Source organism: Orcinus orca, chromosome 20 (genome assembly GCF_937001465.1).
Source record: "Orcinus orca chromosome 20, mOrcOrc1.1, whole genome shotgun sequence".
NCBI classification, from domain to species: Eukaryota; Metazoa; Chordata; class Mammalia; order Artiodactyla; family Delphinidae; genus Orcinus; species Orcinus orca.
The window spans coordinates 2,878,771-2,892,213 of NC_064578.1; the positions used below are offsets into that span (position 1 = coordinate 2,878,771).

Below are 13,443 nucleotides of genomic sequence, written 5' to 3' on the forward strand. Positions count from 1 at the left end.
TTATTCTGACCCTCCTCCCCAGCCCCCACCTCTGCACGTCGGGAGGTGGGTGGAGGGCTTGTCCTTTTAACTCAGATGATCCGCGAAGCATCTCCACCTCTCCTTCCATCCTGCAGACGGACCACCACGCGTCGCCCACAGAGCCTGGGCTCGGAGCTGGGATCGTCCCTGGTGGGACTGCCAAGTTGTCTTGATTGGAGAGGGGTTGAAAACGTTTTTGTGTGGGATGGAGGGAAGCAGAGGGGCAGACTGTTGAGACGGTAACGCCCTGCTGCTTTTTACCTATGGCTCTGTAACAAATGACCCCAGTGCTTACTGGTTTAAGACGGTTACTTATTATTACTGCATCTTCCTCTTTGGTGGGTCATGAATGCAGAAAAGATGCAGCGATCCGGTTTATCTTCACAGCTCAGGTGGAAGCCTTTCGCAGCTCGGGCTGGGACGGCAGGGAGGGGCCGGGTGGTGCATTGCGTCCCTTTCTGCCTGGGGCGCTTGGGCTGCTGCAAGCACAACGGCCTCGGGGAAGGAGGACTTCTTACCGGCAATTTCAGGGCTCCCAGAGGATGGAAGGGGGACTTACAGTCCTCTGAAAGGCCAGGCCTGGAGCTGGCTCGGTGTCGCTTCCGGACTCACTTGTCAAGTCAGAAATCTACCCAGACTCAAGACTAGGGCCATAGGCCCTGCTGTTGGTGGGGAGCATGTCAAAGTGCCAAGTATTTTATCGGCTCCCCGACATTTCCAACCCCCTGACAGTCAGCTGCTGCCCTAGAGTTTTCCCAAGGCGATTCCGCGTAACAAGCGGCCCCAGCGTGGCAGTGGCTCCTGCCCTGTGCCGGGCTCTGGACTACATTCCGTCTCCCCCATGGTTCTTTGTTCCCAGAATCTGGGTGGCAATAAAAGGAATGAACGACTGACACATGCTGCATCGATGAACCTTGAAAACACCACACTGAGTGAGAGAAGCCGGACTCAAAAGGCCACACGTATGATTCCATTTGTATGAAACATCCGGAACAGGCAAATCCGCAGAGACAGAGAGAATCGCAGTAGCGACTGCTAAGGGCAGGCGTTTCTTCCCGAGGTGGTGAAAACCTTTTAAAATGGCCATGGTGACGGTTGCACATACGTGTGAATATACTAAAAGCCATTGAACTGTGCGCTTAAGAATGGCATTGGGGGTAAAACTGCCCTTGATTCATGAAATAAAGGATTGACATTTTCAAAATCCAAGGTATTCTCACACGCTCCACTTCACCCTTCCTTTGGGCCACTGGACAAGATGGGAGTCACGAGAGCTTGGGCTTCGGGGTCAGGGCTGCCCCACTCTGGCTGTGTGACCTTGGGCAAGTGTCTGAGCTTTCGCTGCTGCTGGTAAAAATGGGATGATAAGCGCACCTGCCTTTTAGGTACCATTTTTGAAGATGGCATCCAATAGGCCAGGTCAGTTCTCTGAGCAGGCCTGGCCCGCAGGGAGCTCTCAGCACAGTGTTTGCCCTGCTCGGGTTGCTGTTGTACTGTATGGAGGTGAGTCCAGTCCAGAGAGGTGAGGCGGCTGTCAGAGGGCCTCGGAGGCCGGCCCTTCCCGCCCCCACTTCCACATTCCGGCTGCAGCTAAGTTGGGAAGTCGGCCCCCGGCTGACGGGACCAGCTGCATCTTCCTTGGGGTCCAAGTCGGGCTCCGCCGTCGGGCCCAGTGCTTTTGTGGTGCTGATGCCAGACCTCCAGCAGGCCCTGCAGTTGTGGTTTGGAGAAATAAATGACATGCTGATTACTTAATCCTAAAACAACGGGAGTTTTCTCTTTTTCAAGGGGCAATGACAGGAAGCTGGCAGGGTTGCAGAACTGGCCACATAAGTCCCAGGCTCCTTTCTGGGGTGGAGGGAGGTGTAGGTGCTGGAGCAAGATTGAGCGGGGGCTTGGGGGTGGCCTGTTCCCTGCGTTCTCCTCCTGGAGACTCAGCCACCTGCGTTCACAGCACCGCATCGCTGCAGGAGCAGAGACAGCAGAGCTGCGCCCACGCGGCCCCCGCCTCCCGGGTGGCCCTCCTCATGCCGTGCATGGGACCCATCCACCCACCCTCAGGCCACCTGACTCGTCTCTGGTCCCATCTCGCTCACCTGCCCCATCCGGTGATGTGGGACAAGGACGATTTTAGCGACATCGGCCTCCCTGCGTGGGATTGCAAGTGCCGGACCGGCCCAGCTTTTCAGCTCTGTGCCCCTCGCCCCAGATCACAGGGCCAGCGGATAAGGGGAATCAGGAGCGATGACAGCAGGCGACCCGGGGGCTTCTAGCTCTGGCCATCTGAGTGGTGCAGGCGTGTGGCCGTGTGTGTGTGAGGAACTGGACACGCGTCATTTCACCGGGTCCCTGCAGCCTTACCAGGAGCTGCTACCACCCCTGCCTGTTCTTCTCCCTCCCCTCCCACCCCACCGGGTCCAGAACACCCAGCGCCTCAGGCCCAGGCTCTCCCTGGCCCTGATCCCTTCGGCCGCAGCAGAAATGCCACATCGCTGCCCTCCTGCCTGGCTAGGACGGCCCCTCACCCGTTCCTAGCGGCTCCCTCGGTGCAGAGATCGCGCCTTCAAAAGATGATGGGTCGAGAAGGCGGGGCGGTATCTGGTGTGGGCTCATCCTAACACCGCCCCCCTCCCCCCTCCCCTCCTCCCAGGGCCTGACACAGGGCCCTGGCCCAACAGTGAGGATGCGTGTGGCAGGAGGTGACTCTCCAACCCTCTCGATCGTGCCCGCTGTGTGTAGTTCATTTTACACTGGGACCCTGTTCCTGCAGGCGCGCGAGGAGTTGCAGGAAAGCTTCCCAAACAGTCGTTGCCTTCACTGACCCTTTCATTTTCCTTTCTATTCAATACTATTTCATTTCTTTAAAAGAGCGCTGGGTTCCGCCCACTGCATTGATTTCCCAGCATGGTGCAGTGTAATGATATCCCACCACAGTGTAAAGGACGCTGGTGTAACAAGGCAAACGTGTTTAAATTCCCCCCTTTCTCATTTTGTGTGGGAACCTGAGGCCCAGGCACACAAAGTGACTTCTTAGGGCCTCAGGGTCAGAGCTGCTACTGCAGTCTCTGTCTTCACCCCCCGCCTGGGCTGCCCCGTTCATTCTGGGAGCTGGTTGCAGAATCAAAGGCCGGACGGACTCTCATTTTTTCAGAAGGCGACTGGAAGCTCGGCGAGGGTGAGTAACTTGCCCAGAGTTGCTCAGCTAGAGAAGTGATGTGAGGATTCAGTTGCGCGTTGGGGCCTTGGGCCGCGGTTCCAGAGGCCTCGGCTCTGTTTTGCATCCTCGTACCCCTTGGGGGTGAGGGGGTACTTTGTCCCCCTCGGGCTGAGTGACCCCCAGCGTCAGCCTCTCCCAGGGCTGTCCTCTAGGGCTGCTGGTTCCGCTCGGAGCAGCTGGGGGCCTTCTCAGCTGCGAAGGTCGCTGCGCCCGCACAGAGATCGCCGCGCCTTTGACAGCTGAAACGCTTCTGCTGATTGACAAATGAGCTGGTACCTGAGTGTCTGGAGCAGAGTAATGACACCGAGTGTCAGCCCGAGGGCCAGCGGGCAGGCCAGATAAAAACAAGAGGCCAGGACGGCCTGGGGGCAGCCAGCCGGGCCCCACGGGCTCAGCATCTTCCTGCAGGGCGGAATCAGTCACTCCTAACGCTAAGTCCGGGCACGCTGGGTGGTCCTGTGCCGGCCACTTGTCAACCCCCGCTTCTCCCACACCTCGTTCCCCTTCCTTGGGTCCTGCCGACGTGACAGTTCCCTCCCGTCAATCACTCAGCAACTCAAGTATTTATTAAGCCAGACATTGCCCTGGGCTGGCAATAATAACAACGACAAGAGGGACAACAATAACAGTAAGGGTCTTAAAAAAAATGCATGACTGGCCTTCATAATTCATGTAATCTTCACAGCAACTTTTGAAATAGATACTATTTTATCAGCTTATTTTTTATTTTTTTTCTAATTTCTTTATTTTTTGACCGCGTTGGGTTTTCGTTGCTAGGTGTGGGCTTCCTCTAGTTGCGGCGAACGGGGGCTACTCTTCATTGCAGTGTGCGGGCTTCGCATAGCGGTGGCTTCTTCTGTTGCGGAGCACGGGCTTTAGGCGCGCGGGCTTCAGTAGTTGTGGCACGCAGGCTCAGTAGTTGTGGCACGCGGGCTCAGTAGTTGTGGCACGCGGGTTCTAGAGCGCAGGCTCAGGAGTTGTGGCGCACAGGCTTAGTTGCTCTGCAGCATGTGGGATCTTCCCAGACCAGGACTCGAACTCGTATCCCCAGCATTGGCAGGCGAATTCTTAACCCACTGCACCACCAGGGAAGTCCCTTTATCAGCTTTTATAGGTGACAAAGCTGGGTTACAGAGAGGTGAATCGGTTCACCCCCTGCCATGTAGTAAGTGTTGGGGGCAGGATTCATTCACTCACCTGAGCACATCTGTCTGGCTCTAGACTGGCGAGGGGCACGTGGGTGGAAGGTACACAGCTCTCCTCTAGGCTTTCTTGCTCTTAGAAAGAGACACAAAGAAGAAACAGTTTGTGGGGGTTTTTTCCCCTTGGATACTGGGACATCTGTAAGTGACAGCTGGAGCTGTGGCAACCATTTTGTGACAGTGAGGAAGAGGCTGATATGCTGACGATGAAAGAGCAGCAAGAGGGAAGGACATGGGTTCCTGATGAAGACTCTGAATTAACCAACCCCGGGGCCTCTGAGCCACCAAACTTCTTTTCCTGCAAAATAATGTATTTTCCTTATTGTATAAAATGCCTTAGATTGGGTTTCTGCGACTTAGAGCCAGACGCCTCCGGTCTGATTCATGGACTAAGAAGGGAGACACCCTTCAGAGTAATCCTCCTGCGGGGAAACTTCACAACAAATATAAGTGCTCAGTAAGTGGGGGTTTTCATGACGACAAGGATGACAGTGACAGTGGTGATGGTGACGCGAATGATTCTGCTTTCCCTTTCACTTTGGGAGACCTGACGTCTGGACGATGCACGTTTAGTATTTACAACCCCTTTCCACTCAGGCTTGAACAGAATAATCTCAGGGGAGGCAAAGGATGACAAGGAGCACAGCTTTGGGTCGATCTCGGAAGGCCAGCTTCTGCTCTCCGCTTCTCAGAGCGGCTGCCACAGACCGAATCACAGCAGATGCAGGGCCCTTGTGTTCACACATTCAATCCCCAAGTCCATCCTGTGAGGTAGGTACTATCCTTATCCTCCTTTTACAGGTGGGAGAACTGAGGCCCAGAGATATTTAAGCAGTTTATCCCAGACAACACAGAAAGAACTGGTGGAACCAGGACTTGAGTTCAGGTGTGGCAAACTGTTTAAGCAGGAGAGCGAGGGGCACTGAGTGTGCTCATCGGGGTCCACGGGAATGCAAATCGCTGTGATCTTGAAGACAGCTACATGCAACACGTGCACAGAGGGGGCCCAGAAATCTTTTCTCAGAACATCCATCCTATAGACGGAAAAGCTCCAGCATGTGAAGACTTACTTACAAGGATGTCCGTTAGAAGCAAGAGTAGAAGCAAGAAAACAGACAACCCAAACAACCTGGACACGAGAAGAGCATCCCTCCCTGTGGAGCGGGGAGCTGTGAGGTCCCAGCAGCTGATGAAGGAGGAAGAGGTGGAGAAGCCTCAGGGAGGCCATCCACAGGAGGAGAGGAATAAATCCACCTGCAGAATAACGTTTAAGGTTTAATCTCATTGGGCTCAAAAGTATGGGGATGAAAGCTCTATTTGGTTATATATGGCTGTGTTTGATTATGTCAGCATAAGGCAGGCAGGGACGGATGTGCACGGCGCTCACACACAGAGCAGAAACTAACAAGGGGAGGCGGAGAGAGCGTTACAAAATCTCCTTTAAAAGGGGTGTGATCAGGACTCCTCTGGTGGTCCAGTGGTTAAGACTCCATGCTCCCGGGCTTCCCTGGTGGCGCAGTGGTTGAGAATCTGCCTGCTAATGCAGGGGACACGGGTTCGAGCCCTGGTCTGGGAGGATCCCACATGCCGCGGAGCAACTAGGCCCGTGAGCCACAACTACTGAGCCTGCGCTCTGCAACAAGAGAGGCCGCGATAGTGGGAGGCCCGCGCACCGCGATGAAGAATGGCCCCCGCTTGCCACAACTAGAGAAAGCCCTCGCCCAGAAACGACGACCCAACACAGCAAAGATAAATAAAAATTAAAAAATTAATAAACTCGGGCTTCCCTGGTGGCGCAGTGGTTGAGAGTCTGCCTGCCAGTGCAGAGGACATGGGTTCGAGCCCTGGTCTGGGAAGATCCCACATGCCGCGGAGCAACTAGGCCCGTGAGCCACAATTACTGAGCCTGCGCCTCTGGAGCCTGTGCTCTGCAACAAGAGAGGCCGCAATAGTGAGAGGCCCGCGCACCGCGATGAAGAGTGGCCCCTGCTTGCCGCAACTGGAGAAAGCCCTCGCACAGAAACGAAGACCCAACACAGCCAAAAATAAATAAAATAAATAAAAAATTATAAAAAAAAAAAAAAAAAAAAATTAATAAACTCCTACCCCCAACATCTTCTAAAAAAAAAAAAAGACTCCATGCTCCCAACGCAGGGGTCCTGTGTTCTGTCCCTGTTCAGGGAGCTAGATCCCACATGCATGCCGCAACTAAGAGCCCGTGTGCCGCAGCTAACACCAGGCACAGCCAAATAAATAGATACATTTTTTAAAAGGGGCATGATCAATTTTTTTTTTTTTTTTTTTTGCGGTATGCGGGCCTCTCACTGTTGTGGCCTCTCCCGTTGCGGAGCACAGGCTCCAGACGCACAGGCTCAGCGGCCATGGCTCACGGGCCCAGCCGCTCCACGGCACGTGGGATCCTCCCGGACCAGGGCACAAACCTGTGTCCCCTGCATCCGCAGGTGGACTCTCAACCACTGCTGGCGCCACCAGGGAAGCCCGGCATGATCAATTTTTAAATGTAGAGGAAAATAGAGAGAGAAAACCATTTCCTCAGATAACTGCTATTAACGTTCCTCAAGTCAGTGCCTGTGTGTGAAGTGGGCAGAAGCCAGATGGCCCCCCGACCTCTCGCCACCCCCGACGCCCATACCTTTCTATGACCCTCTCCTCTTGAACGTAGGCACAACCTGTGACCTGCTTCGAACCCGCAGAAGATGGCAAAGATGAAGGACCTTTGCAGATGTAATTAAAGGCCTTAATCAGCCGATTCTGAGCCGATCAAAAAGGTGGCTCTTTCGGGTGGGCCTGGCTTAATCAGGTGGGGGCCTATAAAAGCGGGACAGAGGACCTCCTCAGTGTCGAAGGCTCTCCCTCCCATTGGCCTCGAAGATGCCAACCACCATGAGCTGCACAGCTGCAAGAAAAAGAATCCTGCCCAAAGCCTGACGGAATTCCGAAGCCAATCCCTCCCTCTAGTTGAGCCTCTGATGAGAATGCAGCCTGGCCAGCGCCCTGATTGCAGCCTCCAGAGACCCTAAGCAGAGAACCCGGCGAACCTGTGCCTAGACTCCTGACCCTCCAAACTGTGAGATATAAATGTGTGCCGTTTTAAGCCACTGAGTTCATGGTCAATTGTTACACACAAAAAATAGAAAAATAATACAATGCCCATGGCTAGAAAATGGAAACAGTGCAGAAAGGAAGGACCTGCAGAATCCAAGTGTGGCCCCTTTCATCCCCCTCGAGATCTCCCTGTGGTGTCAGATGCCCCGCTGGAGGACAGCTTTCATATGCCCGGGGGCCTCACTGGTGGGGAGAGGGCTTTGTTTTCAAGTATATGGAAATGACTCCCTTCCCCCCCACCATTGACAACAGGATACGGAGCACACCCCGACTTAAACAAACCTTGCTTTTTTTCACTTAACAATGCATCTTACAACCTCTTGTTATCAGCCCCCTCAGGCGTCCTGAATTCTCTTTCTTTCATGAAATGGGTCCGATCTTTTCCTCCGTTCTCTCCGAGATGTGGACCACGGGGGGAAGCAGTCTGCCCCGTTCCAGTTTCCCACAAGTGAAGGCCGGGCAGCACCACGGGCAACTTTGACTTTCAGGTCTCTGAGAATGATTAGGTCAGCTAACGGAGGCTTAGAGCCTGTAAGATTCTCGAGGCTGTCAAATCATTTCCAGATGCGGGAGGGATACGCCACAGCGGGGCTGTGAGCTGCAAGGTACCTCAGCAGAGGGGTAGGAAGAGGAGGCTTTAAGGGGGCAGGAGATTGAGTGAGTGAGTGAATGGCTATTGGGGTGTTTTGGCAGTTTGAATGCATTTTTTTTTTTTTTTTTTTTTTTTTTTTTGCTGTACGCAGGCCTCTCACTGCTATGGCCTCTCCCGTTGCGGAGCACAGGCTCCGGACGCGCAGGCTCAGCGGCCATGGCTCACGGGCCCAGCTGCTCCGCGGCGTGTGGGATCTTCCCAGACCAGGGCACGAACCCGCGTCCCCTGCATCGGCAGGCGGATTCTCAACCACTGCGCCACCAGGGAAGCCCTGAATGCATTTTATTGGAGTTTTTTCATTATAAAAGTACTCTGTGGTTCTTTAATAAGCCCAGTGGTTCAGAAGTAGAGAAATAAAAAGGTGAGCTAGGAATTGGCCTTGATATACCCTGGCTGAGAGCACACCAAGGTGTGTGTTCAGGAATATAACTGCAGCATTGCTTGTGGCCACCCACCAACAGAAGCCCTCTAGTCCGTTGAAAGAGGGACCGGTTACATACAGCATGGTGCACCCACGTGTTGGAATACGGGGCAGCTGTTCCACATGAAGATGCTGTAGTTCGTTGATCCAATGAAATATTATAGAGCAACAAGAATGAGCGATTCGTAACCACAGGCAGCAACCGGGATGAACCTCACCTAGATGATGTTGAACTAAAGCAGTCAGAAACAAGCGCACACACCGTGATTCCATTTATAGACAAGCCTAAAAACTGGCAAAGCTAACCCACGCTGCCGAGACTCAGGACGTCGATTACCCCTTGCGGGAGAGTGACAGAGGAGGGAGAGTTTCTGGGGGCTGGTAATGTCTGCTTCTCGATCCGGGTGCTGGGTACTCAGGTGTGTTCGGCTGGTAAAAATTCATCTGTTGTACACTTAGGATATCTGTGCTTTTCTGTACGTGTATTAGATTTCAATTCGAGGTTTAAAATGTGGTACCTCTTGTCATGACAAAATGTGACCACATCTGTAGTTCCAACACAGCACATTGCTACAAAACAATACACTTAGAAATCCAACGAAAATGGTTTACGAATGATTACAGATCAAAAGTGAAATAATGTCATTTTAAGAAAATTAAGCAGTTTCAGGAAGGCTAAGGGAGCTCATAAAAGAGAGATGCACTGTTAACTGAACAGAGCAGGGCTGCAGCCCCCTTCCTCTGCCTGTCAAGCGGAAAGGGAGGAAGCAGGATCAAGGAAGCACTGGTTTCCTAGCAACGACCCCAGCTCACATCTCATTGGTCAGAATGGCTTCACATGACTACCTCTAGCTGCAAGAGAGCCTGGGCACTGTGATCTTTCTCTGAGTTCTATTGGTAGGGGACAAGGACAGAAGGGGTCTTGAGTACTCGATGGAATATTTCCTCCACACCCATTAAGAACAAAATTCACCTAATGAGCCCGTTTGCAGGGGGTCCCTGGGGATGAGGAAAGAAGACGCCTTCTGGTTTGATGACTGGGAGCTCTGAGGCCTGAGCATGCGTCTGCTGACCATCCTAGTATCTGTGGCTCCATCAGGGACCTCCCGGGACTGTTCAGCGTCATTAAGAATTAAGGCAATTACGGGCATTTAAGAGGAAGAAGAGGAAATTGCCACTTCTCAAGTGTTTCCCATATGTGAAACCGTGTGCCTCTCACGGGGCTGCCCAGCATCCTCCCAGCATCCTGAAAACAGGAGTTATCACCCCATTTTACAGATGAGGCAACGGGAGCTGAGCGCCGTAGGATGACGGTGGTAATTCTTCGGGGTGGGTATTCTATTCCACGTGCTGGGTGCACTGCGCGCTTCACCTCCGTACCTCTAACCACGGTTCTAGGAAGCACTGTTGTCTTGCTGTTGTACAAAGGGGGAAAGGAAGCCTGGAGAGGTTCAGTAACACCCTCAAAGTCAAAGAGACTGACCCCCAACCGTGTGCCTCCAAACCCCAGCTCTCACTCCTGTCCCTGCTGCTTCCAACCAGAATAATGTGGCAGGTCCGGGCCGAGGCCGGTGATCCGTGCGCAAGAAGGCTCTGGAAGGAAGCTTCGGCTGTGAGAGGTTGAGGAATTCGATCAAAGCCACACAGCTGGAGGGAGGTGGGCCAGCGTGGAAGCCCAGGTCTGCTGGACGCCAAAGGGCAGCCTTTCCCCACCGTGCCCCCTGGACCCAGGGGGTTAGCTCTTCCCGTCCATCCACCCACCGTCTACGGAGCCCAGTGGAGGGGCTCCCCAACCCTGTGGGCCAGGGGGTTCTGGGTCCCATGTGCACGAGGAACTCCAAACTTCCTAACACAGCCAGTCCTCAGGAGGTATTCCCAGCCTTCCGAAGGGCTCCCTCCACGTGACCTGGAGCCCTGGGCTCACAGCAAGGACATCGTGCCTCCGCCGGGCCTCCCAAGGTCCCGTTGTCACCGGGGCACGTCTGGCCGTGTGTGACCGTCCAGGCGTGTGGTTCCTGCTGCCCGTCACTGTGTCCTCAGAGCCGAAAGAGCTGCTGAAGCCGGAAGGGCGGGTGTCTGCCGCCCGGCCCACGGCACCTGCCTGTCGGCCTATGTTCTGGACACGCCTCGTTAATGAAAAAGCCCAGGCAGGCCTGACCCTCTTGCTGCATTTTCCAAAGGATCCGATTTCCCATCTGCGTCCTGCCCTGGCCCCTCCCAGGTTAGTACGGAATATACAAAGAGGACAGCTCTTTGTGGGATGATATATGGGCCCCTCGGTGGGGGCCCATCTGTCTCCAAGAGACCCCACTCCTCGGGCCAGGTATTGCTGGGGTCATGGCCCTGGGAAGGTCCCCGGAGGTCAGATAAGGATGATGTTGAGTCTATCAGTGATTCCTCCGCTGGACAGACCCCATGTGATGGGGCTCTGCTTGAGGAATTAGTGAGGTTTGTCCTGAGGTCGTCGAGGGAGGGGAGGGGGCATTGCTGGCTGAGGTCACAGGGTCGCTCCTCCTCAGTGACTAGTGCCTTGTGGGTAACAGGCACGGCCCATAGCCCCTGCTAAGCCTGCCCTACGGAACCCAACCCCGGGCAGCGAAGGAAACCTCAGAGACGGTGACTTGAGGGCCCAGCCCATGGTGGATGCTCGAGAAGTAAGATCGGAATGAACGCGCGCGTGCGCGAATGAATGAACTTGCGACCTGACCCGGAGGTGCGCACCTGAATTGTCCTGGGGCTGCCCACCTTCAGTCCGCCTTGGTAGGGGTGCTCGGACTTCGCCTTGGGAGGGATTATTTCTGTCCTGTCCTCTAAGCCACGGGAGGGACTCGTGCCTCGGCAGGGGGCCTTTTCCCGGCCTAGAAACTGGGACCTCTGGGACCGACGGTGGCTGCCGTAAAGCATCCAAGTGGTGACGTCCAGGGAAGCGTTTCTGGGCTGAAAGGTCACAGAGAGCAGACGTCAGCCTGTCCTCGTGGCCCCGGGCGGCGTCTCCCACCCTCTCCCTCTGTGGTCATTCCTTCATCTAATGAAGCCCAGTTATGCCCCCTCTGCACGCCACCCTCCCCAGGCACCAGCGGAAGGTGCGAGTCCCGCGGCCGCTGGCTCGCGGTCCTGTGGGTGACGGAGGGCCACACACAGGCGGCAGGGGGCCAACCGGAAGAGAGGCTGTGCAGGCTCAGGGAGCTAGGGAGGTCTGCGGGTCCCCCATCCCGAGGAGTTGGAGGCCATGGGGGACCCCTTGGATGCCCGGTGGTCAGGGGTGGCCGTGGAGACGGGAGGCCGCTGGAGGATCCGGAGTCTTTCCCGTTCAGAGGGAGACTTACAAACAGGCACCAGGAGGCCGACCTAAGTTCCCCCCGACCTCGCCCCCCGACCCACAATTTCTGGAAGCCGTGCAGGAAGGGAGCCTTTTTGCACAGTCATCCTGCGCGAGGGGGGTGAGCGCCCATGGGAAAGAACTCTCTTTAACTTTTTGTTCGCTCCTGGCTTCAGCAGCGCTTTCAAAGGGGATTTTCTCAGCCACTTTTGTGACGCGCTGTTTCGTTTTCCTGAGGGGCGAGGGGGAGGGCTAGGTGCTGAGTCATGGGGTCTTTGAACGTTCGCCCTCGATAGTTATAAGCCAGCGCCGCGTCCCCGGAGGACCCTGGCGCACAGTTCTTGGAATTGTCCTGTTTGCCCCATTATGTTACAGAAAGTGCAATGCCAGAGGCATTTTCTGGAGAATCAAGATGTGAAACCGACATTATATTACTTTCTCATTGTTGGCACGGGAAGAAACCCCGGCGCCTGCCAAGTGAAACATGTCAGACTTCCATCAAGTTCCCGAAGGTCAGAACCTTCGAGACTGGTGCATTTTGATTTCATCTTAGGAAAAACTCCGAGTGTGATGCCAGGACACAGTGACTATTTTGAGTAACTTTACACATTAAGTAGAAAACAAAAAAATAATGATAAAGAAAAAGGAGATGGCTGGTTCCCCCCAGGGGGCAAGGGGGTGGAGGAATGAAGAACAAACTACGAAAAGATCCCTCAGAAATGCCGCGCCTGCTGCCTTGGGTACTCGGTGCTGCGAACATTCCTGCTCTGCGCCCCTCAATATTTTATTTCATCTCATTAAGCCCAGATTAGATGCCTCGGCTCCGTGACACCTTCCTTTCATCTCTCCGGTCCAGATTGGTGTTTCTCTCCTTTGCAGACTCACACTTCTTGTTCTGTGTTCCATGGTGTTTATCGTTATTCTTTTGGCCTGATACTATGATTATCCACGAGCACACCTGTCTCCCCGACTAGACCACAGGTTCCCTGATGGCAAAATGCTGCAGGTCGGCATATTCTTCCCGGGTGCCTGGCATGTTCCAGGGCCTTGGCAGGAGAGCAATACCTCCTCGTTCCGTTAACTGATGAGGTAATTTTAAAAGCAGGATCTGCTTTGCATTTGACGGTGGTTCTGCGGGCCTCCAGAATCAGTGTGCCGCAGCCCAGAGCGCAAAGCTCACCCACCAACCTCGACGTCTGTGTGTAGCCCTTATTATTTATTAGCCACCAAATGTAAAAAGGAATCGGAGCTGGTTTATTCTCAGAAACCATGAGAAGGCACAAAGGCTGATCAGAAGTCACTGAGAAGGCGCAGATCGATTTCCGGGAATCTGGAACGAGTTAGGTGCTGTAATTAAACAGAAAATTTGACTCTGAACGTCCTGGCAGCCAAGACAAAATGGAAATTATTCAGGATCATCAGTGCCTTCCTGTTATTCAATTCTAGGACAGCTTTAAGGAGTGGGTCCCTATTTCAGGTTGGTGG

The 13,443-nt window shown here is 54.2% G+C and overlaps 1 long non-coding RNA gene across 1 annotated transcript; it reads right to left on the reverse strand.

The window, feature by feature from the left end:
- Positions 1 to 4,124: 4,124 nt before the first annotated feature.
- On the reverse strand, positions 4,125 to 12,421 carry LOC125962786 (uncharacterized). The gene is made up of 3 exons (XR_007474544.1): positions 11,361 to 12,421; positions 4,436 to 4,515; positions 4,125 to 4,314 (listed from the first exon to the last, which is right to left on the reverse strand). It is a non-coding gene; the product is annotated as an uncharacterized LOC125962786 (long non-coding RNA).
- Between the last annotated feature and the right edge of the window lie 1,022 nt (positions 12,422 to 13,443).